Here is a 15,645-nt window from a genome sequence, read left to right as displayed (position 1 = left end):
GGCTGTCCCTGTCCTGTTTGTCCCTCGCACTGGCTTCCCCGGAGCCAGCTCCACTTGGTACCTGCTCCTCCTGGTACTGCTCCCCCTGGACCTGGTCCTCCTGGCCCTGTTCCCATGTGCCCTGCTCCTTTGGCTCTGTTCCCCCTGAGCACTGTAACTTCTTGGCCCTGCTCTCCCTGGTCCTGCTTTTTTGGGCCCCGCTCACGCTGGCCCTGCTCCCCGTGGACCTGTTCCTTTTGATCCTGCTCCCCTGGAACCTCCTTCCTCTGGTCCTGCTCCCTCGGTCCCTGCTCCTCCTGGCCCTTCTCCACTGGTCCCTGCTCACCCCTGGACCTGCTCTCTGGGCCCTGCTCCCCTGATTTTGTTCCCTGGACCCTGGTTCCCCTGTGTCCCGCTCCCCCTGGTCCCTCCTCCCCCAGGTCCTGCTCGCCATTGTCCCTGCTACCCTGGTTTGCTTCCCGTGCCCCCAACTCCCTGAGGGATCTGCTCCCCCTATTAATGCTCTCCTGGGCCTTTCTCCCCATAGGCCTCCTATCTATGGGCCTGCTCCACGTGGTCCTGCTCCTCCCGGGCCCTGCTCCCACTGGCCCTTCTCCCTGGGTCCTGCTCCCCCCAGTCCATGGTTCCTTGGGCCCTACAACCCTGGACCTGATCTCCTTGGTTCTATTCCCTCTGGCCTGCTCCCCTGGGCCCTGATCCTCCCTGTCCCTGCTCCCCTGGGCTGTGCTCCTCTGGTACTGCTACCCCTGGGCCCTGCTCCTCCTGACCCTGCTCCGCTAGGCCCTTCTACCCCCTGGGCTCCGCTACCCTTGAGCCCTGCTCCCCTGTCACTGCTCCCTCAGGCCCTACTCCCCATGGGCCCAGCTCCCCTGGGCCCTTATACCCCAGTTCCCTCTTAATCCTGGGTTCTGCTTCCCCTGGCCCTGCTTCCCATTGCCCTGCTTCCCTGGGCCTCCTCCCCTTTGACCAGATATCCATGGTACTGCTCTCTCTGGGCCCTTGTCCCCCTTGCCCTTTTCGCCCTTGCTATGCTCCCTGGCCCTGCTCCTCTGGAAACTTCTGTCCCTGGCCCTACACCCTGTAGGCACTCTTCCCCTTAGCACGGGAAGCAAAACCAGGGTAGCAGGGACAATGGAGAGCAGGACCAGGGGGAGGAGGGGTACCAGGGGAGTTGGACACAGAAGAACCAGTGTCCAGAAAAGCAAAATCAGGGGGAGCAGGGCCCACAAGCAGGTCCAGGGGTGAGGAGGGCCCAGTGGAGAAGGGCCAGGAGGAGCAGGGTCCGAGAGAGCGGGACCAGAGGGAGGAGTCCCATGGGAGCAGGATCAGGAGGAACAGGTCCAGGGGGAGCAGGGCCTGTGGGAGCGGGGCCCAAGGAAGCAGGACCAGGGAGATCAGGACCCAGAAGTTGCCGTGCTAGGGGGAACAGAGCCCAGGGGGAGCAGGGCAAGGAGGAGCAGTACCAGAGTAGCAGGTACCAGGGAGCAGGCCCCGGGGAAGCAATGTGAGGGACAGCAGGGCAAGGGATAGCAGGGTCCTAGGGTATCAGGGAAGGGGGGAGCAGGGCCCAGGGAGACGAGGGCCAGGGGTAGCAGAGCCCAGTAGATCAATGATAGGATAGCAGAGCCCAAAGGGAGTAGGGCAGGGAGAGCAGTACAGGTGAGCAGGGCCCATGGGGAACAGGACAGGGGTAGCAGGGCCTAGGGGGAGGCAGGGCACAGGGAAAACAGGGCCCAGGGGGAGCAGGGCCCAAGAGCAGGACCAGGGAGCAGAACAAGGGGGAGCAGGCCCAGAGAGCAGGGCCCTGGGGAATAGGGTCAGGGGAGCAGGTATAGGGGAGCAGGACTGGAGGGAGTAGGGCCCAGGGACAGGGCCAGGTGGGCAGGGCCCAGGAGAGCAGGTGGGGCAGGGTCCAGGAGAGGAGTATTAGAGTACCAGGGATGAGGAGAGCAAGGCTAGGGGTGCAGAGCCCACAGGAGTAGAGCCAGGAGGAGAAGGACCAGGAGATTAGGGCCCAGGCGAAAATGGGCCCCGGGAGAGCATTACCAGGGGAGCAGGTCTGGAGGAGCGGGCACAGGGAGTAGGGCAAGGGGGAGCTGGGATAGGGGGAACAAGGCCAAGAGAAGCAGGGAACAGGGGGAGAGGGCCCAGGGGAGCAGGGCCCATGCGGAGCCAAGACCAGGTGGAGCAGGGCCCAGGGGGGATGGGTCCAGGGAAGTAGGGTGCAGAGGAGCATGGCCAGGGGAGCAGGGCCAGGGGATGTTGGGCCCAGGAAAGCAGGGCCAGGTGAGCAGGGCCAGAGGGAATGGGAGCGCGGGGAAGCACGACAGGGCGAGCAGGGCTAAATGGGAGCAGGACTCAGGAAGAGGTGAGCCCAGTGGGAGCAGGGCCCAGGAAAATCAGAAATCAGGGAGAATAGGGTCCGGGGTATTACGAACCATGTGGGGCAAGACCATGGGGGAGCAGAGCCCACGGAGAGCAGGATCCAGGGGGAGCAGGGCTCGGGGAGCAGGGCCCAGAAGGAGCAGGGTCAAGGGAAGCAGGGTCAGGGGAAATAGGTCTGAAGAGGAGCAGGGCCCAGGGGAGCAGGGGCCAGGGGGTGCAGGGCCAGGTTAGTCCAGGAGGAGCAAGCCCCATGGAGAGCAAGACCATGGCTTCAGGACCAAGTGGAGCAGGCCACAAGGAGAAGCAGAACCAATGGATTACGGCCAGGGGAGAAGGGCCCAATGCAAGGGGAGCTCACAAGAATCAGGACCAGAGGGAGCAGGGCCAAATAGAGCAGGGCCCAGAGGAGCAGAGTCAGGGGGGAATACAGCCTGAGTGAGCAGGACCAGAGGGAGCATGGCCAGGGAGCAGGCCACAGAGGAGCACAGCCCAGGGAGTAGGGCCCAGAGGTGCAGAGCCAGTGGGAACAGGGCAAGGAGGAGCATGGCTAGGGGGATCAGGGCCCAGGAGAAGCAGAGAACAGGGAAAAGGGTCCGGGGGAGCAGAGCCCATGCAGAGCAATACCAGGGGGAGCAGGCCCAAGTGGGAAGGTCCCAGGGGAATAGGCACAGGGAGCAGAGCCAAGGAGGATAATGGCCCAGGGGAGCAGGCCCAGGAAAGCAGGGACAGAAGAATCGGGCCCATGGGGAGCAGGAGCAGGACGAAAGGGCCCATGGGGAGCAGGGCCAGGGAAGCAGGACACAAGGGTGCAGGGCCCGGGGAGCAGGCCATTGGAGCGGGTTCCAGGTTGACCAAGGTCCAGGAGGAGCATAACCAGGGAAAGCAGGGCCCAGGGGAGCAGGACTGGATGGAGTAGGGCCCAGGGGAGCAGAACAGGGCCAGGTGGATCAGGGTCAGGAAGAGGGAGACAAGGGGATCAGGGCCAGGAGAGCAGGGATAGGGAGTTCAGAGCCCACAGGGAGGAGGGCCAGAGGCAGTAGGGCCAATTGGGGACAGTATTAGAGCATGGCCCGGGGGATCAGGGCCATGGAAAGTAGGGCCAGGAGGAAAGGGCTAAGGGTAGAGGGGCCCACGGAGAGAAATACCTGGGGGTGGCAGGGGCCCGGAGTTCAGGCCCAGGAGCAGGTCCATGGGGAGCAGCGTTGGAGGTGCATGGCTCAGTTGTATGGTCTAGGGGGAAAAGAGCCCATAGGAGTAGGGCCAGGGGAGCAGAGTCAGCGGTAGCAGAGTTTCGAGAAGCAGGGCACAGGAAGCAGGGCCTAGGAGAGGAGGGCCAGGGGGCCAGTTACATAGGGAGTAGAGCCCAGAAACAGGACCAGGGAGAAAGGCCAAGGGGAGGTAGGTCCGGAAAGCAGGACCAGAGGGAGCAGGGCCCAGGGTAGTAGGGCCTAGAGGAGCAGAGCCAGCGGGAGCAGAGCCCAGGGGATAAGGCCAAGGGAAGCAAGGCCCAGAAGAGCAGGACCCAGGGGAGCAGGCCTGGTGTGCAGGGCCTAGGGGAGCAGGACTGCAGGAAGTAGGGCCAAGGGAGCAGGACCATGAGGAGCAGCCCCAGGAGGAGCAGGACAAGGCAGAGCCAGGGCCCAGGGAGAGGAGGACCAGGGGGTGCAGATCCCAGGAGAGCAGGGCAATGGGAACAGTGCCTACAGGGAGTAGGGCCAGGGAAAGAAATTACCAGAGGAGCAGGGCCCAGGGGAGCATAGCCAGGGAGAAAGGGCAAGGGGGACAAGGGCCAGTGAGAGCAGTACCAGGGATAGCAGGTCCCAGGGGAGGAGCCCAGGAAGCAGGGCAATAGGGAGCAGGGCCAGGGGAATCAGAACCCAGGAGAAGCAGGGAACAGGGGATAATGGGCCCGGGGAGCTGGGCCCATAGGGATCAGGGCCGAGGGGAAGGAGGGTCCAGGGGAACAGGACTGAGGAATAGGACCCAGGGGAACAGGGCCAGGGGGAACAGGGCGAAAGGACAGGAGGTCTGGGGAGCAGGGCCCAGGAGAACAGGGCTAGTAGGAGCAGAGCCCACAGGGAGTGGGGCCTGAGGGAGCAGGACTGGGAGCAAGTCTCAAGGGTAGCGGAGCCCAGGGGTAGAAGGGCCTAGCAAAGCAGGGCCAGGAGGAGCAGGGCACAGGGGTAGCAGTACCCGAGTAGCACAGCCCAGGGGAGCTGGGACAGGGAGGATCAGGGGCCAGGGGAGCAGGCCAAGGGGAATAGTACAAGGAGAGAGGTGAAGGGTTTTAGGGCCGTAGGAACCAGGATAGGGGGGAGCAGGGCACAGGTGGAAGGTCAGTGAGAGCATGGGCTCAGGAGGAGCAGCACCACGTGGAGAAGGCCCCATACAATGGAGGCCTATGGGGAGAAAGGCCCCGGGAGAGCATGGGATAGGGGGAGCAGATCCACGGGGAGATGGGGAACGGGAAGCAAAACCAGGGTAGCATGGACAATGGAGAGCAGGACCAGGGGAGGAGGAACCAGGGAGAGAGCGGGACACAGGGAACCAGGGTGCAGGGAAGCAAAATCAGGGGAGCAGGGCCCAGAGAGCAGGTCCAGGGATGAGCTGGCCCAGTGGAGAAGGACCAGGAGGAGCAGGGTCTGGGGGAGCAGGACCAGGAGGAGCAGGGTCTGGGGGAGCAGGACCAGAGGAGCAGGTCCCAGGGGACAGGATCAGGAGGAATAGTCCAGGGGGAGGAGGACCAGTGGGAGCGGGGCCCAAGGAAGCAGGACCAGGGAGAGCAGGGCTAAGAAGTTGCAGTGCTCAGGGGAACAGAGCCCAGGGGGAGCAGGGCACATAGGAGCAGGGCCAGCAGGAGCAGGTCCCAGGTGGAGCAGTAGCAGGAGGAGCAAGTACTGGAGGAGCAGGCCCCGGGGAAGCAGTGCGAGGGACAGCAGGGCCAGGGACACCAGGGTCCTAGGGTAAGCAGGACAGGGGGGAGCAGGGCCTAGGGAGAGGAGGGCCAGGGGTAGCAGAGCCCAATAGCTCAGTGCTAGGGATAGTAGAGGTCACAGGGAGTAGGGGCAGGGAGAGCAGTACAGGTGAGCAGGGCCCATGGGGAACAGGACCAGGGGGAGCAGGATCCAGAGGGAGCAGGGCCCTAGGGGGAGCAGGACACAGGCAAAACAGGCCAGGGGGAGCAGAGCCCAAGAGCAGGACCAGGGGAGAGCTGGACCCAGTGAGCAGTGCCACGAGGAGCAGGGCCAAAGGGGAGAAGGGCCCAGCAGAGCAGGGCCAGTAGGAAAAGTGCCCAGGGGGGCAGGGCCCAGGAGAGTAGGGCCCAGGGGAGCAGGGCCAGGGGGAGCAGGCCCAGAGAGCAGGGCACTGGGAACAGAGTCAGGGGAGCTGAACAGGGGGAGCAGGACTGGAGGGAGTAGGGCCCAGGGGACAGGGCCAGGGTGGTCAGGGCCCAGGAGGAGCAGGTGGGGCAGTGTCCAGGGAGAGGAGTATTAGAGGACCAGGGATGAGGAGAGCAAGGCTAGGGGTGCAGAGCCCACAGGGAGTAGCGCCAGGAGAAGTGCCAGGCGAGCAGGGCCCAGGCGGAAAATGGCCCCAGGGAGAGCATTACCACGGGGAGTAGGACCTGGAGGAGCGGGCCCCGGGGAAGTAGGGCAAGGGGTAGCTGGGATAGGGGAGCAAGGCCCAAGAGAAAGCAGGGAACAGGAAGAGAAGGGCCCAGGGGAGCTGGGCCCATGCGGAGCAAGACCAGGTGGAGCAGGGCCCAGGGGGGAGGGGTCCAGGGGAAGTAGGTTGCAGAGGAGCATGGCCCAGGGGAGCAGGGCCAGGGAAGTTGGCCCAGGAAGCAGGGGCAGGTGAGCAGGGCCAGAGGGAATGGGGCCCGGGGAAGCAGGAACAGGGCGAGCAGGGATAAGCGGGAGCAGGACTCAGGAAGAGGTGAGCTCAGTGGGGAGCAAGGCCAGGAAAGCAGGCCAGGAGGAGCAGCGCCCAGTAGAATCAGAAATCAGGGAGAAATAGGGTCCGGGGTATTACGGACCATGTGTGGCAAGGCCCATGGGGAGCAGAGCCCACGGAGAGCAGACCCAGGTGGAGAGGGCTCGGGGAGCAGGTCCCAGAAGGAGCAGGGTCAAGGGAAGCAGGGCCAGGGGAAGCAGGGCTGAGGAGGAGCAGGGCCCAGGGAGCAGGGCCCAGGGAGCAGGGCCAGGGGTGCAGGGCCAGGGCTTAGGTCCAGGAGGATCAAGCCCTGGGGAGCAGGGCCATGGTTATCAGGACCCAGTGGAGCAGGCCACAAGGAGAGCAGAACCAATGGATTACGGCCAGGGGAGAAGGGCCCAATGCAAGGGGGAGCAGTGACCCCAGGAAATCAGGACAAGAGGGAGCAGGGCTAAATAGAGCTGGGCCCAGGGGAGCAGGGTCAGGGGAATACAGCCTGAGTGAGCAGGACCAGAGGGAGCATGGCCAGGGAGCAGGGCCACAGAGGAGCACAGCTCAGGGGAGTAGGCCCAGAGGTGCAGAGCCAGGGGGAACAGGGCAAGGAGGAGCATGGCTAGGGGGATCAGGGCCCAGGAGAAGCAGAGAACAGGGGAAGAAGGGTCCGGGGAGCAGAGCCCATGGGGAGCAATACCAGGGAGCAGGGCCCAAGTGGGAAGGTCCCAGGGGGAATAGAGCACAGGGGAGCAGAGCCAAGGAGGAGTATGGCCCAGGGGAGCAGGCCCAGGGAAAGCAGGGACCAGAAGAACAGGGCCCATGGGGAGCAGGGCCAGGGCAAAAGGGCCCATGGGGAGCAGGGCCAGGGGAAGCAGGACACAAGGGGTGCAGGCCAAGTGGGAGCGGGTTCCAGGTTGACCAAGGCCCAGGAGGAGCATCACCAGGAGTCGTAGGGCCCTGGGGAGCAGGACTGGAGGGAGTAGGGCCCAGGGTAGCAGAACCAGGGCCAGGTGGATCAGGGTCTAGGAAGAGGAGGACCAAGGGGACCAGGGCCCAGGAGACCAGGGCTAGGAGTGCAGAGCCCACAAGGAGGAGGGCCAGAGGGAGTAGGGCCAATGGGGAACAGTATCAGGGAGGGCATGGCCCGGGGGAGCAGGGCCATGGGGAGTGGGGCCAGGAGGAAAAGGGCCAAGGGTAGAAGGGCCCAGGGGGAGAAGTACATGGGGGTGCAGGGCCCCAGAGTTCAGGCCCAGGGGAGCAGGTCCCATGGGGAGCAGCGGTTAGAGGTTCATGGCTCAGTTGCATGGTCTAGGGGCAGCAGAGCCCATAGGGAGTAGGGCCAGGGGGAGCAGAGTCAGGGGTAGCAGAGTTTGGAGTAGCAGGGCGCAGGGAAGCAGGGCCTCCTTCTGGCCCTTCTCCACTGGGACCTGCTCACCCCTGGACCTGCTCTCTGGGGCCTGCTCCCCCTGATTTTGCTTCCCTGGACCCTGGTTCCCCTGTGCACCGCTCCCCCTGGTCCCTCCTCCTCCTGGTCCTGCTCTCCATTGTCCCTGGTCGCCTCTCCCTATGGCCCTGCTCCACCTGGCCTTTTTCCCCCTGACTCTGCTCTCCTGGGCTTTGCTCCCCTTAGCCTTGCTCCCTCTGGTCTGTTCCCCCAGGCGCTGCTTCTCCTGGTTTTGCTCCCCTGGGCCCTGTTGCCCCCTGGGCCCGGCTCCCGTTGGTTCTGCTCCCCTGGTCCCTGGTTTTTCCATGCCCTGCTCCCTTCTGGCCCTGTTCCCTGGGCTGTGCTCCTTCTGTTCTGCTCCCCCTTGGCCTTTTTTCCCTGTGCCCTGCTACTCCTGGGCCCTGCTTCCCTGGTCCTGCTCCCCATTGGCCCTTCTACCGTGGGCCCTACTTCCTCTAGTCCTGCTCCCTTGGGCCCTGCTCCTCCTGGCCCTGCTCCCCTGGGCCCTACTTTCCTGGGATCTGCTTCACCTGGCCCTGCTTCCCTGGTCTCTTCTCCCCTGGCCCTGCTCCCCCTGGCCCTTTTATCCTGGCTCTGCTCAATGGGCCCTGCTCCTCGTGAGTCCTGCTCCCCCAGTCTGTGCTTCCCTAGGCCCTGCTCCCCCTTGGACCTGCTCTCCCTAGTCCTGCTTCCACAGGTCCACTCCCTCTGGCCCTGCTCTCCCTGGCCCTGCTCCTTTTGCCCTGATCCCCTGGTTCTGCTCCCCCTGGGCCCTGCTCCTCTGGTCCTGCGCCCCCTGGCCCTACTCCCTGTGCCCTCTGCTCCCTCTAGCCCTGATCTCCTGGGGCCTGCGCCTCCTGGTCCTCTCTCCCTGGGCCCTGCTCCCCCGTACCCTGCTCCCCCAGGCCTTGCTCCCCGGGGCCCTACTCCCCCCAGTCCTACTCCCCTGGGCCCTGCTTCTCCTGGTTCTGCTCCTCCTGGGCCCTGTTCCCCTGGGCCCTGCTCCCCCTGGGCCATGATCCCCCTGGGTCCTGCTCCCCCTGGTTTTGCTTCCCTGGGCCCTGCTTCCCCTGGCCCTCTTCCCCAGACACTGCTCCCCAGGCCCTACTTCCCCAGGCCCTCTCTCCCAGTCACTGCTCCCCCATGGCCCTGATTCCCCAGGCCCTGCTCCCCCTAGACCTGTCCACCTTGGGCTCCGCTCCCTCTGGGTCAAGCTCCTCCTAGGAACTTCTCCCCTTGGTCCTGCTTCCCTGCTCCTAACTCCCCCTGGAACTGCTTGTCTGCACCTCATTCCCTTGGCCCTCCTCCCCCTGGCCCTGTTCCCCTTGACCCTGCTCCCCCGTACCCTGCTCCCTCTGGTCCTGTTTTCCTGGCCCTGCTCCCTATGGGCCCTGCTCCCCATGGGCCATGATCTTACTGGCCCTAATCCCTGGCCATGCTCCACCTAGCTCTACTCACCTGGACCCTGCTCTCTTGGGTCCTGCTTCCCCTGGCCCTGCTCCCCTGGGATCTACTCCCCCTGGGCCCATCTCCCCCTGGACCCGGCTCTCCCTTGTTTGCTCCCCATGGGCCCTAGTCCCCCGGGCGCTTCTCCCCCTGTTCCCTGCTTCTCCTGGGCCCTACTCCCCATGGCCCTGCTCCCCCTGGCCCTTTTCTACATGGCTCTGCTCCCCTGGCCCTGCTCCTCTGGCACCTGCTCTCCCGGGCTGAGCTCCACTGGGCCCTGCTCCTCCTGGGCCCTGCTACCCTGCGCCCTGCTACCCATGGGCCCTTCTCTCCCTGAGCCCTGCTCTCTATGATCTTGCTCCACATGGGCCATGCTACCCCGGACCTAGCTCACCCTGTTCCCTGCTTCTCCTGGGCCCCGCTCCCCCTGGCTCTGCTCCCCCTTTCTCTGCTTCCCCTGCGCTTGCTTCCTCGGGCCCTGCACCCCTGGTACTGCTCTTTCTGGGCCCTTCTCCCCCTGGCCCTGCTCCCCTTGGCCCTTTTCTCCCTGGATCTGCTCCCCTGGACCCTGCTACTCTGGCACCAGCTCTCCCTTGCCCTTCTCCCCTTGGCCTTGCTCCCAGTGTCCTGCTCATCCTGGTCCTGCCCTCCTGGGCCCTGCTCCTCCTGGACCTGCTTCCTTGGGCCCTGCTCCCATCTGGCCATGCTCCCTAGGCTTTCATCCCCCTGGTTATGCTCCCCATGGGCCCTGGTTTCCCTGTGCCCCACTTCCACTGGGCCCTGCTTCCCCTGGGCCCTGCTGGACTTGGTGCTGCTCACCATCGGCCCTGCTCCCCTGACTCTGCTCTCCTGGGCCCTGCTCCCCTGACTCTGCTCTCCTGGGCCCTGCTCCCTGTAGGCCTACTCTCCCTGGGCCCTGCTGCACCTGGTCCTACTCCTCCTGGACCCTGCTTTCCAGTCCTGCTCCCCTGGCCCTTGCTCTCCCTGGGCCCTGCTGCCCCTTGGCCCTTCTACCCTGGCCCTGCTTACACTGACTCCCCCTGTGTTCTCCTCCGCTTGGCCCTGCTCCCCCTGGCCCAACTCCCTGTGGGCTCTGCTCCCCCTAGCCCTGGTCCTCCACTACCTGGGCCATGCTCCATCTGGTACTACCCCCCCCAGGCCCTGCTCCTCCTGGCCCTGCTCTCCTGAGCCCTACTTCCTCCAGTCCTGCTCCCCTAGGCCCTGCTTCCCCTGGTTCTGCTCCTCCTGGGCCCTGGGCCCCCTGGGCCCCTATCCACCCTGGCACTGGTCCCTCTGGTCCTGCTTCCCTGGGCCCCAATCCTTCTAGCCCTGCTCCCTGTGGCATTGTTCCCACTGGGCCTGCTCCCCTGGGTCCTGCTCCCCTGAGCCCTGTCCCCTCTGGTCCTGCTTTCCTGGGCGCTTCAACCCGTGGCACTTCTCCCCATGGGCCCTGCTCCCCTTGGCCCTAATCCCCTGGTCCTGCTATCCTTGGGCCCTGCTCCTCCTGGTCCTGATAATCATTGCCCTGCTCCCCATGGGCCCTGCTCCTCCTGCCCCTAATCCATTGGCCCTGCTCCCCTGGGCCCTGCTCCTCCTGGCCCCTTCTCCCCCTGGCCCTGTTCCCCATGGCCCTTTTTCCTGGCTTTGCTCCCCCTGGCTCTGAAACCCCAGCTCCTGCTCCCCTGGACCTGCTCTCTCTGACCCTACTCCACTGAACCCTGCTCCTGCTTTGTCCTTCTCCCCCTGTCCCTGCTCCTCTGGGCCCTGATCCCTCTGTGTCCTGCTTCCCTGGGACCCATCCCTCTGGCCCTGCTCCCCATGGCCCTGCTACCCTGGGCTTGCTCCTCCTGCCCTGCTCCCCTGGGCCCTGCTCCCCCTGGCCCTGCTCCCTGGGCCATGCTACCCCTGGTTCTGCTCCCCTGGGCCCTGCTCCCCCTGGTCCTGCTCCCCATGTTCTTGCTCCCCTGGCCCTATTCCCTGTGGGCTCCGCCCCCCCTAGTTCTGCTCTCCTGGGCCATGCTCCCCCTGGTCTCTACTCACTGGGCCTTGTTCCACCTGGTCCTGCTCCCCTCAGGCCCTGATCCCTCTTGCCCTGCTCACCTGGGCCCTAGTCTCCCCAGTCTTGCTCCCCTGGGTCCTGCTCCCCTGGTTCTGCTCCTCCTGGGCCCTGGTCCCCCTGGGCCCCACTCTCTATGGGCCCTGATTTCCCTGTACCCTGTTTCACCTGGTCCTGCTTCCCTGGGCCCTGCTTTCCCTGGCCCTTCTCTCCTGGCCCTGCTCCCCCTGGTCCTGCTTCCCTGGGCCCTGCTCCCCGTGTCCTGCTCTCTCTGGCCCTGCTTCCCTCGGCCCTGCTCCCTCGGGCCCTTCTCCTCCTGCCCTTGCTCCCCTGGGTCCTGCTCCCTACTGGTCTCCACTCCCCATTGCGCCTGCTCCTCCTTGGTCCTGATCTCCTGGTCCTCTTTTCCTGGGCCCTGCTCCCCTTTGCCCTGCTCCTCCTGGCCCTGTTCCCCCTGGCCCTGACTCCTGGACACTGCTCCTGCTGGTTTTGCTTCCTTTGGGCCCTGCTTCCCCTGGCCCTGTTCCCCTGGGTTGATCTCCCTATGGACCTGCTCGCCCTGGGCCCTGCTCCCCCCTGGGCTCCACTCCCCCTGAGCCCTGTATTCCCTTATCCCTGCTCCCCCTGATCCTGCTTCCCTAGGCCTCACTCTCTCTGGCCTTGTTCCCCTGGGGCCTGCACCCTGAACCCCATGGTTCTTCTGCTCCTGGGCCCTGATTTCCATGTGCCCCCTTCCCCTGGGCCCTGCTCCCACTGGGCCCTGCTCCTCCTGACCATAATACCCTGGCCCTTCTCCCCCTAGCCTTGCTCCCCTCAGCCCTACTCTCCTGGGGCTGCTCCCTCTACCTCTGGTCCCCAGGGCCCTGATCCTCCTGGGCCCTCCTCCCCCTACCCTGCTCCGCTGGGCCCTGCTCCTCCTGGTCATTGTCCCCTTGGTCCTGCTCCCCCTGGGCCTGCTCACCCTGGTGCAGCTCTCCCTAGGCCCTTCTCCCTCTGGCCTTATTCCTCCTGACACCCTCACCTCTGGGCCCTACTCCCTCCACTCCTGCTCCCCTGTTCCTGCTCCCCTGACTCTGTTCCCCAGGGCCCTGCTCTCCTGGGCCCTGCCCCCCATGGGCACTTTTCTTCCTGGCCCTGCTCTGCTGGGCCCTTCTCCCCCTTGGGCCCTGCTCCTCGTGGCACTGCTCACTGGGTCCAGCTCTCCCCTGGTCCTGCTCTTGGGCCTGCTCCAACTGGGCCCTGTTTTCCCTGTGCCCTGCTCCCTCTAGGCCCTCCTCCCCCTGGATCCTGTTCCCCCTGGTCCGGTTCCCCATGGGCCCTGCTGACCTGTACTGCTCTCCCTGCCCCTACTCCCTGTGGCCTCTGCTATCCCTTGCACTGAATTACTGGGCTCTGCTACCCCAAGCCTTCCTCTCACTGGGCCCTGATCCCCCTATTTTGCTTACCATAGGACCCTGCTGTCCCTGGCCCTGCTCTTCCTAGCACTGCTTCCCCTGGGCCTGCTCCCCAGGTACCTGCTTCTCCTGGTAATGCTCCCCCTCATCTTGCTCCCCTTGGGCCCTGCTCCTCCTGGCCCTGCTCATATGTGCCCTGCTCCCATGTGCCCTGCTCCCCCTGGGCTCTGTTCCCCCGGAGCACTGCAACTTCTTGGCCCTGCTCTCCATGGTCCTGCTTCCTTGGGCCCCGCTCCCACAGGCCCTACTCCCCCTGGACCTGTTCCTCCTGATCCTGCTCCCCTGGGACCTGCTCCCTCTGGTTCTGCTCCCCCAGACCCTGCTCCTCCTGGCCCTTCTCCACTGGGCCCTGCTCACCCATGGACCTGCTCTCTGGGCTTTGCTCCTTCTGATTTTGCTTCCCTGGACCCTGGTTCCTCTGTGCCCTGCTCCCCCCTGGTCCCTCCTCCCGCTGGTCCTGCTCTACATTGACCCTGCTACCCTGGTTTTGCTTCCAGTGCCCCAACTCCCTGTGGGATCTGCTCCCCCTAGCCATGCTCTCCTGGGGCTTTCTCCCCGTAGGCCTCTCTTCTATGGGGCCTGCTCCATGTGGTCCTGCTCCTCCTGGGCCCTGCTCCCACTGGCCCTTCTCCCCTGGGCCCTGATCCCCCAAGTCATGGTTCCTTGGGCCCTACGACCCTGGACTTGCTCTCCTTGGTCCTATTCCCCCTGGCCTGCTCCCCTGGGCCCTGATCCTCCCTGTCCCTGCTCCTCTAGGTGCTTCTACCCCCTGGGCTCCGCTACCCTTGAGCCCAGCTCCCCTGTCCCTGCTCCCTCAGGCCCCACTCCCTGTGGACTCTACTCCTACTCGCCCTGCTCTCCTGGACCCTGCTACCCAGATCCTCCTGTCCTTTTGCCCTGTTCCCCCTGGCCCTATTCCCCTGGGCCCTATTCCCTCCAGTCCCGTTCCCCTGGGCTCTCCTTTCCTGGGCCCTGCTCCCCATGGGCCCAGGTCCCCCGGGCCCTTATCTCCCTATTCCCTGCTTCTCCTGGGTTCTGCTTCCCCTGGCCCTGCTCCCTATTGCCCTGCTTCCCTGGGCCTCCTCCCCTGGGACCTGCTATCCCTGGTACTGCTCGCACTGGGCCCTTGTCCCCTTGCCCTTTTCTCCCTGGCTATGCTCCCCTGGGCCCTGCTCCTCTGGTAACTTCTTTCCCTGGCCCTACTCCCTGTAGGCACTGTTCCACTTAGCCCTGCTCTCCTGGGCTCTGCACCCCCTGGTCCTCCTCTCCCTGGGCCCTGCTCTGCCCAGTCCTGCTCCTCCTGTGTGCTGCTCCTCATGGTCCTGCTCCCTTGGGCCCTACTTCTCACAGCCCTGCTCCCCTGAGCCCTGCACACCAGGGCCCACTCCCCTGGGCCCTGCTCTTCTGGGCCTTCCTTCCCTTGGCCTTCTCCCCTGGGTTCTGCTCCCCCTGGCTCCACTCCTCTAGGCCCTCCTACCTGGGCCCTGCTTCCTCTGGTCCTGTTGCCTGGACCTACCTCCCCCTTGGCCTTGCTCCCCCGGTCCTCTTTCCTGGGCTCTACTCCCTATGGAACTGGCCCCCCTGGCCCTCCTCTACTAGGCCATGCTTCCCTGTGCCCTGCTACTCCAAACTCTGCTACCCCTGACTCTGCTCCCCCTGGCCCTACTCCCTATGGGCTCTGCTCTCGCTAGACCATGCACCTGAGCCATGCACCTCCAACCGCTGCTCCCCATGGGAACTGCTCCCCTGGGCCTGAACTCCGGGGCCCTGAAACCCCCAGGTACTTCTCTCCCTGGGCCCCTCTACCCTTGGCACTTTTCCTCCTGGCCCCACTCCCCATTGACCTGCTCCCCTGGGCCATGCTCTCCCTGATACTGTTCCCCATTGGCCCTACTCCCTCTGGCCCTCCTCCCTGTGGGCTCTGCACTCCCTAGCCCTGCTCTCCTGGGCCCTGCTCCCCTTGGTCCTACTCTTCCTGGACCTTGATCCACCTGGCCCTGGTTCTGCTCCTCTGGGCCCTACTCCCTCCAGTCCTGCTCCCTAGATCCCTGCTCCCCCTGGTTATGCTGCTCCTGGGCCTTGGTCAACCTGGAACCCGCTCCCACTTGGCCTGCTCCACTGGCCCTTATCCTCTTGGCCCTGCTCCCCCCAATCATGGTTCCTTGGGCCCTACGACCCTGGACCTGCTCTCCTTGGTCCTATTCCCCCTGGCCTGCTCCCCTGGGCCCTGATCCTCCCTGTCCCTGCTCCCCTGGGCTGTGCTCCTCTGGTACTGCTACCCCTGGGCCCTGCTCCTCCTGGCCCTGCTCCGCTAGGTCCTTCTACTCACTGGGCTCCGCTACCCTTGAGCCCTCCTCCCCTGTCCCTGATCCCTCAGGCCCCACTCTCAGTGGGCTCTGCTCCTACTAGCCCTGCTGTCCTGGTCCCTGCTCCTCAGATCCTCCTGTCCTTTGGCCCTCTACCCCTGAGCCCTATTCCCTCCAGTCCTGTTCCCCTGGGCCCTTCTTCCCCTGGGCCCTGCTCCCCATGTGCCCAGCTCAACCGGGCCCTTATCCCCCTGTTCCCTGCTTCTCCTGGGTTCTGCTTCCCCTGACCCTGCTCCCTATTGCCCGGCTTCCCTGGGCCTCCTCCCCTGGGACCTGCTATCCCTGGTACTGCTAGCACTGGGCCCTTGTCCCCCTTTCCCTTTTTCTCCCTGGCTATGCTCCCCTGGGCCCTGCTCCTCTGGTAACTTTTTTCCCTGGCCTTACTCCCAGTAGGCACTGTTCCCCTTAGGTCTGCTGTCCTGGGCTCTGCACCCCCTGGTCCTCCTTTCCCTGGGCCCTGCTCTGCCCGGTCGTTCTCCTCCTGGTTGCTGCTCCTCATGGTGTTGCTCCCTTGGGCCCTACTTCCCGCAGTCCTGCTCCCCTGGGCCCTGCACACCACGCCCTGCT

The sequence above is a fragment of the Callospermophilus lateralis genome, chromosome 17 (genome assembly GCF_048772815.1).
Source record: "Callospermophilus lateralis isolate mCalLat2 chromosome 17, mCalLat2.hap1, whole genome shotgun sequence".
In the NCBI taxonomy this organism is placed as follows: Eukaryota; Metazoa; Chordata; class Mammalia; order Rodentia; family Sciuridae; genus Callospermophilus; species Callospermophilus lateralis.
Note: the sequence above shows the minus strand (reverse complement) of the source record.